The sequence below is a fragment of the Vespa mandarinia genome, chromosome 1 (assembly GCF_050613455.1).
Source record: "Vespa mandarinia isolate Hongniang chromosome 1, ASM5061345v1, whole genome shotgun sequence".
Taxonomy (NCBI): Eukaryota; Metazoa; Arthropoda; class Insecta; order Hymenoptera; family Vespidae; genus Vespa; species Vespa mandarinia.
The window spans coordinates 16,970,001-16,979,390 of record NC_140810.1 but is presented as its reverse complement, the minus strand read 5'-3'; the positions used below and the strand labels follow the sequence as shown (position 1 = coordinate 16,979,390).

Genomic DNA, 9,390 nt, shown 5'->3' with positions numbered 1-9,390 from the left:
CGCTTTAACGTCATCGTACGATGGATGTTATTGTTTGCCATGCCAGTTTTGTTAGATCATAGAGTCGATCGATATAACTATTTCTCATCGAAAGTAATATTATACAATCTCATTTCATGCGCGACAATATTTTACGAGCGTGAATATAAAAAAAAAAAAAAAAGAGAGGGGAAAAAAAAAGGAGGTACACATTAAATGATGGATGGATATTTAATGAATTATAGACGTAACTACGACGACTACGACGACGACGATGACGACGAGATAATTTTCTTTTTAATTAAAATATATCAAAAAAAAAAAAAAAAAAAAAATAAAAATAAATAAATAAAAAGAAAAAAAAAACAAGAAGAAAGAAGAACTAAAGTTTACACAATTATTACGGAATAAGATTAATTTATCTTCTTATTATCCAATTTTTTTTTCTTTTTTTTTTTTTTTTTTTTTTTTTTAATAATTATTTCTCTATCGTATTTTTGATAAGACTTTTTTTCTCTTTTTTTTTCTTTTTTCATCTTAAATTCGTAACACGGAGAAAAACTCCGTAACAATGTACGGACCGATGGTATTACATAAAAGGAGAATAACAATTTCACGTTTCAAATCGACGCACTCTTTAATAATTAGATAATTATATCTACAATGTTGTTACCAGAGATCGTAAAGATAATAATTGTTCTCTTTGATAATTGCTCTAATGTCAAATTGTTACGCAATCGTTTCTCACGTTCGCGAATTACGATTAACAAAGTCGATATAACTATTTAAAATGGAATGAATTTTTTTTTATTTTATCTCATCGCAATATCGTCTTATTAAATTTTAAATACTATATAGGAACATTTCTGTTTTTCTTTTTCTCTTTTCTTTTTTTTTTTGTGTTTTTTTGTTTTTTTTTGTTTTTTCCCTTTTGCAATGAAAGAAAACATTTCGACGTAATTACGAGTATTTACAAGACGACTTAAAGTAATATTAATCAAATCCGCGCGTAATACATGCAACGATTTTCAGAATTCTCGTATAGATCGTGACGTATATAGAAAAAAACGAAAAAAAAAAAAATAAAATAGGGCCGAAAAAAAAAAGAAAAAGAAATACAATTCAAAATTTATCTATCCTTTTTACCAGAGCTTCTCTCTTCTCTTTTTTCTTCTTCTTCTTCTTCTTCTTCTTCTTCTTCTCATCTTCCTCCTTCTCTTCTTCTTTCTTCTTCGGGAAGAGCAGCCGCCGGAAATTTTTGCTGCGTCAGGGTTTCGATGAAGCAAACTTTAAAGGATGCCGCAACACCGGTAGCGATCATTATCCTTCCCCTACGTAAAATCGTTCTTCTGTATCGTAGTTGGTAGTAGCTGACAAATAAGCAAACAATATGTCGTCCATTAAAATTCATCTCAATTTTTTATACTCATTCTTATCTACATCATCCCATCGACGTCATCATAATCGAAACAATTCTAGGTTATAATCGATACTTAGGTATATATATATATATATATATATAGATATATATGGGCACATATGGATATATATGTATATCCATAGGTACTTACTAACGTCATTTGTCCCGATGATTTTGCATAAAAATTGCATTGAAGTGTCAGAACACGTGATGGAGCGGGTGAGGATAAGGAACGGGGGGTATATGGAAAGGGGATATACGATATCTCACTAAAAATGTATCTATCTATGCTTATTTATCATTATATGCAATATAATGCATACATGTCTAATACAAAATTATTTAAATTATAAGGGAGGAAAAATTTTTGAGAAAATTCAAAGGGCTCTCTATATGAAAATTTCATCCTCGAAAATGAAAAGACTTCGAACAGTAACGACGGACATTTTATGGGGATTTAAATAAAAAATTGATCATAAATAAACACACGTAAAAGTTCACGTTAAATCTTTATAACAATAATTACCTATCTACATTATTAAAGAATATAAGAATAATTATTTTTACTTTATTTAAATTTTTTCATATTTATCGAATATATGCTATAATATGTGACATATCTTAAATTATTTATTAATTAGGAGAATAATTATTTTTACTTTATTTAAATTTTTTCATATTTATCGAATATATGCTATAATATGTGACATATCTTAATAACTGTTAAAAGTTCATATACTTTAGATAAACTTTTCCCTTGTTCTTAAACATTATTCACGATTTCACTTAACTTTGCTCGTTTATTTCTTTTAAAATTAAAATTTATTTGTATATATATAATATCTACATATGCATATATATATATATATATATATATATATATATATATATATATATATAAGTTTCGATTCATCTTAGTCGAGGAACAGATCATAAATTAAAGAATGAAAATAAAAAAATAATAGAGAAAGTATGAAGGAATAAAAGTTATAAAGAAACAAACAGTGCTGTTCTTTCACAGGAAATTTTAGAATTTATTAGGATTTCTTATGGTTATGGAAAAGTTGCAGGTCAGCCTCACCATTGAGACCTTTCGGAGCTTTTGTAAGAACAACTTATAAAACTTAATTTTTATTTAGATTCAATAAGAAAGTCAATTCTATAAATCATAATGCGAACATAGACATATATATATATATACAAAGACGAAGGTATACGAAAAGAAGAGCTTTTCTTTTTTTTCTTTCCTTCTTTTTTATCTTTTAAGAAGAAATTTATGTAAACCTACGATGATTTTAGTATTGCTCAAATCGTGCTCAAAAGTGTTCTGCCTTTTCGATGAGTGAGAAACTCACCTAAGTAGTCCAAATATTTGCAAATAAAAAATTACAATTTTTAATCAAATTTATTTAAACGAATGATTCCTATAAATCTGAACGATTTATGCATGACGTTATAACAAAATACATTTGCGACGAATGAGTTCCTACTTCAAAAAAAAAAAAAAAAAAAAAAAAAAAAAAAAAAAAAAAAAAAGAACAAAAAAAAAATTAAATTAAATTAAATTAAATTAAATTAAAACACTGTAACAATAATTGTTTTAAATGTGACGATACCGATTTAAAATTTTATCTCACGTAAAAATTTATATTCATTATATGAAATATCCAATATATAATATATAAGTACTTATGAATTATATAAAAGTAATATATAAATAATATTTAATGATACACATACAAACGCACATACACACACACACACACACACACACACACGCACAGATATAATATAGCTATATAATATAACTATATAATACATATAATACATATATAATACAACAATATAATACAAAGTATAATATAACTATATAATACAAATTATATAACTACGTAATATAATTACTAAAGATTATTTATATATTTTACAATATGTAATATATAATATATAATTATAATATCATATATATATATATATAAAACTATATAATTATATTGTAATAAAAGTCTATATACGATATTCACGATATTTTCGTGATAAGTTTAGTCGGGTGCCGTTTGAACTTGGCTTGGAATAAACCATGAACCTTTACCATGGTGTATTGCGAACGATATTTGATTTAACGCTCCGATAAACGTGCCATTTAAGCCGGTCTCTCGCTTTAGCAGCCACACGACAAACGGAAAATCTCAAGATTTATGACTTTCCATTTTTACGCTCGCATGGCCGATATAAACGCATGTCGCGAGTCGCGAATAGTTTCTCCAGTTATGCATTGTAGTATCCTCTTTTTTTTCTTTTTTACAAGTTATTTGCTTATGTCTACGCATCTTGAACTATATTTATCAAAAATATATATCTATATAAGAAAAGGATAAATCCATATAAGTTATTTTTATGTTTTGTCTCGTTGCCAAAAACAAGAAAAAAAAAAAACAAACAAAAATTCATACTTACAAATAATAACAATAATAAAAAAAAAATATATATATATATATTTATTTTTTTTTAAATATATATTTAAAAAATATAAAAAAAAAAAAAAAAAAAATAAAAAGAAAAATTAAAACATACATCCGTGAATGTAAATATTTTTAATGTAAATTTAAATGCAAAATATTATTGACAATGAAATATTGTTTTGTCGCAAATTAAAATATAACAGATAGAATTTAATCAAGAGATATAAAATTAATCTCATACTTTTCGTTATGTCGCTAAGAATTAATTCTCTTTCTCTAATCGTTGATATGTGGATGGAATTGGGTTGGCAGGGGGTACAGGAGGATGTTGGAAGGGCGAGAAGAGGGTAGGAGAGTAGGAATAGATGGCAGAGCGGGGAGGGGGGGGAGAGAGGACAGGTATAAAGAGAAGGGAGAAAACCGACTCCTCTTCCACACTCTTTAAGTCGAAACGAACGAACTTCCGAAGTTCTCCGAGTTATCTTTCAGTGTATACACATATATTCCGAAGGAGTGGGGGGGAATTGGTCCGCCTTTCGCCACGCCCACTTGAACCCCCTCTATAACGGACAAGTACCACTGACAATAAGAAAAACAGAGTTAAGGATACGCACGAAATGTTTAGAGAGATAGTATAGTAACTATTGTAACGATAGGACACGGCACGTAAGTAAGTAAGTAAGTAAGTAAGTAAGTAAGTAAGTAAGTAAGTAAGTAAGTACTTACTTACTTACTTTTGCGAGTTTCGCGCCAGTGATAATCGCTATCCCACGTTTTATCTAGCATGCAAAAAGTTACTTGATTTATTTCTAGGAAGGTGGTGGATAGGGCTTAAATTCTTTTTTTGTTTTTTTTTTTTATATTTTTCTTCCTTTTTTCTGTTTTTTTTCGCGTGCGCGCGCGTGTGTGTTTTCTTTTCTTTTCTTTTTTTTTTTTTTTTTTTTTTTTTTTAATCTATATACAAATACCGCTTGACGTTCGTCGTTTCAGATTAGAATTAATTGAGATAAGATAATTATTAATATATATTAGATATCGCGTGTGTATAATTTATATTACATATCATTATTATTTATAATATGTAAGCGTATTTATTTATTAATATTTATTCTAATTTCTAATTTCTATTTTTTATACAATTTTATATACGTTATTCAATATTCATTTTATTTGTCCTGATGAAACATGATGGCCCTTCTCATTCTGCTATTTCTGAATGTTTTTGTTCAATTGCTGTCTTTAATTCGTTTAATTGGAAATAATACTTTTTTGAATTTATCGTCTCGTTGTTTGATAAAAGCTCATCCCTTTTCAATTACATCAAACATGCGAATAGATATGACATTCTTTGAATGAAGACTGATTTTTGGGATGATTAAAAGTGATTCATTCTGTTTTCTTCGAGATCTTTTTCACTCAATATTATTATAAATGATTCATTTTTCATCCCCCATCCCTTTAACTATTTGCTTCAAAAAATGTTGTCTCCTCGTTGTATTTCCGTAGTGTTCTTTCAGTTACAACACCTTCGCCATAAACAGCACATATATTGTTTGCCGTTTATGTGGAATTTTTGTCTTTCCGATAAAAGAAAAATATTAAATGCCTAAAATGCACTTTGTTTTCTTTCATATTTAAAGGCGTATAAAACTGATAAAAATTAATCGTAATCGTAATCAACATTTTTTATTTTTTCAAATATGCTTAAAGTATCGTCTTTTAGAATATGTAAGCATTGTTTTCAATCAATTTCTGATATATTTAGACATGTCATTATACCACCTAACGATAATTGACATGAACTTTCTGAATGATCCAATATTAATGATAAAATAGCGTAATAATGAATGAATTGGATGTAATGAAAAAATATAGCTGTATATCGAAACAAAATCATTGAAGTAAATATGATAAATGATTTTACAAAGTATATTCAATATCTTTTGAACTTTATATCTGATATCTTATCAAAAAGGAAATGATAAAATAGCGTAATAATGAATGAATTGGATGTAATGAAAAAATATAGCTGTATATCGAAACAAAATCATTGAAGTAAATATGATAAATGATTTTACAAAGTATATTCAATATCTTTTGAACTTTATATCTGATATCTTATCAAAAAGAAATTTTATTACGAACAATAGAAATAATTTTTCTTTCCTATTTATTATTTCATTTATCTTTTTTCTTTTTTTGCCATTTAAAAAAAATATCTTCAATCTTATCTCTCAGTATTATTTTTTTTATATGAAAAATATCCATTTATACAGATATATTTTATCTATTTTCAATATCGATTATATTTATAATGTATTAATAATTTAGAAATATAATGTATTAATAAATTATAAATTATATATATATATATATATATATATATATATATATATATATATATATATGTAAAACGGATGACAAGCTTTTATATATAAGATAAATGAAGGTTCTAACAATTGATAGAATTGATACAAAACTTCTATAGATATTGACGAATTAGCTGTAAATTATGATAAATACTTTAGAGATAGTTATAAATTATAACCTGTCGTCTAACTAAAGCATTGAATAGTTTATATATTACGGTCATTTACCTGTTTTAGTGACCATTTATCTGCTATTTACACGTTGGAATATTGTAGAAAGACTCGAACGAAAGACAATTTCTACAATTCTTCTACAATTATTTTCTGACAATAATTTATGCATTTGTTGCAACTTTCCCGGATAAACTGTTTGTTGTTAAAATTTAAATATTAATAAAAAAATAATCTTAATATTTATGTTAAAAATATATATCTACAGGCACGTTAATCTATTACTAGTATCGTAAGAGTTTCGAAATCTAAAAAGATAGATGTGTGTCATTCGATTTTTTTTTATTTTTATTTTTTATTACGAGCCCTCTCTCTCTTTCTCTCATTCTCTCTCATTCTCTCTCTCTCTCTCTCTCTCTCTCTCTCTCTCTCTCTCTCTCTCGGTCTCTTTTTCTTTCACTTTTTCTGAGCAATCATACTTTTAATATTAAAAGTATCGATTCGTTTCAATTATATTTGTAAAGATTGTAAAGATATTTGTAGGGATTAAGTTACAACCGAAGTTAATACTTTGTCAATTTATTATTTCAAATTAGTAATTATCCTTTAATATAATTGTTCGCTGGTATTTAAGATTTTAACAGAAATTTCGAAATTTTCCTATTTCTGCTTTTCAAACGATTATTTTATTATATCATACTGATTGTTCATACTAACGTTATATATAATTATATTTCTTCACAAACTTTGTGATTCTATTGGAAATGAAATATAAATAAGTAAATAACAATATTTTATTAATCAATTGTCGTAGATAATTTTTAAGATTTACGGAGGTTTAAAATTTCAATTCTTCTTCTTCTTCTTCTTCTTTTTCTGTTCTTTTCTATTAATTATTATATAATATATATATAATTCTTTTATAATTTACAATGATTAATATCGAGAGATACACATTGAAACGTTAAATCTATACACTGTCATAAACTATATTATAATATTATTCCAATACTATGAAAAGAATTAATGATTTCTACTTGGTTGAAGTAGGCGTGGTAGTTTCTAAATAATACCAGATAGTAGTAATTTTTGGAAACTTCTAAATAAAATTCTTTTGTTATTTAAAATCTAATTGGATTACTAACGCTTGCCAAAAATTATTTTACTAACATAAAAAGTGAAAGTAACGGTAATATATAACAAGAGAAATTCAACGTTAACATGAACTAACCATGAATATTTAAAAAGAATATTTTTCAAAGAATATATTCGTCAGAATTATGACAACTGACTGCCCTATTCTTTAACTTTTTCCCTAACACTTGAACGGGAATAGTCCCTTTGGGAGCGACTAATTGATATTCACCACCAGGGGGTACCACAAAGAGCACATTGCTAACAACAGGAATTATCGGATTTACCACGAGAAAAAGTAAACCCTTTCTATCGTTAAACCCTTATTATCATAGAATTGGGAGGACTGTTGTTACTTTCATCGGACAGTAAGTTGGCTAAACCTTTCAGTTAATATCGTTAAAAGAAATTTTGTTTGAAAATATAAAAGATTTGTTTTGAACCAAACGTTAGAAATATTTTCCTTTAAATGTAGGAATTAAAGATTTTTGAATGAATTAAAGTTGATCCATATAATAAAATAAAATCCATTTTTAATAAAATATTAGATGAACCGGAAAGTAATGTCGCTTTCTTAAATTAAATTCAAACGAATACATTTTTAACAAGTTTTTATTTTTAATTACGATCAAATATCGACATGGGTAGAAACGACATTACTTTACGGTTCCCCTAATATATAAAATAGTAATAATAGTCGTCGCCATAGTCGTTATAGTACCAACTATAACAATTAACTTTGTACATTACCTGTAATATCTCAATACTTAGTATGTTCCTTGCAATCGATAGGTTTAAATCACTTTGAGATTAGATCTAAGCTAGTAGAGATTGGTGATTAGTACTAGCGATTAGTTAGATAGGAAGTCTTTACGGAGAGATAGGCGAATCGAACGCGCTTTACCACGGATAGATTCTATGCGGAAAGCGTATCTCATTAATTGTCTCTAATAATAGGTTAAGTCCAATGTTTTGCTTATTTCGGTCTAAAGCTTAACACTTTTTGGTATCCGTGAAAATGATCTAATATATTCTCGATGATCTTCGAAGAGAATAATTTTCTAGATTGGTTATCGTTCGATGCCGAAGAAAATTTCTTAATTGTTCGTAAGATAATATGACACGTTCCTCACGTTGTTCTTAATGACTTTACAATATACATGTAACATGTACAAGGATAATCATTATCATATTGAATAATTACACGATAAGGAAAAATGTATGAACTTTAAAAGATAATTCTTTGAATAAATTATATATGCTTTTCTTCAGTTATTTTTTAATTATTCGTTTGAATTTTATACTTTCATTTGTCACGATAATAATTTTATATATCATCTAATAATTATATTTTAATTATATAAATATTATATATCATGATATATATATACATATATATATATATATATATATATCAATTTTGATAAATTTATAAATCTATTTAAGTACGATTAATACAGATCTATAGATTATATATAAATTCACTTTAAATCAATTTACTCTATCCATCCTCTATTAATTTATCTATAGGGATCTATAGATTGTCAATAATTTTATCAAAAATTATTTCGTAATTCGGGATCATCAATAAAATAATTCTGGGAGAAAGAAAAAAAGGAAAAAAAAAAAAAGAAAAAGAAGGACAAAAGTTTAAAAAAATTTCAAGATACATTATATATTACCTTTCGAAAAATTTATCAAATATTGATAAGAAATCATGACTCTTTATGAATCCGACGGCAATGCCGTGGTGGGTGTCAGAGATAAATCCAATCTTCTGCCATAAGAAGGAGGAACAAAGAATCAGAAGATCGCAAAATCAGCGGGGCACCGAGTCGATCGCGGAGAGCAATTG

At 26.6% G+C, this 9,390-nt stretch overlaps 1 long non-coding RNA gene across 1 annotated transcript in view; it reads right to left on the bottom strand.

Annotated features, from left to right (window-relative positions):
- Positions 1 to 1,227: 1,227 nt before the first annotated feature.
- Positions 1,228 to 9,390, bottom strand: part of LOC118443668 (uncharacterized) — a 17,594-nt gene continuing 9,431 nt past the window's right edge. Inside the window, exon 3 of the long non-coding RNA XR_004838760.2 lies at positions 1,228 to 1,349. This is a non-coding gene — a long non-coding RNA (uncharacterized LOC118443668). The remainder of the gene's footprint in view (positions 1,350 to 9,390) is intronic.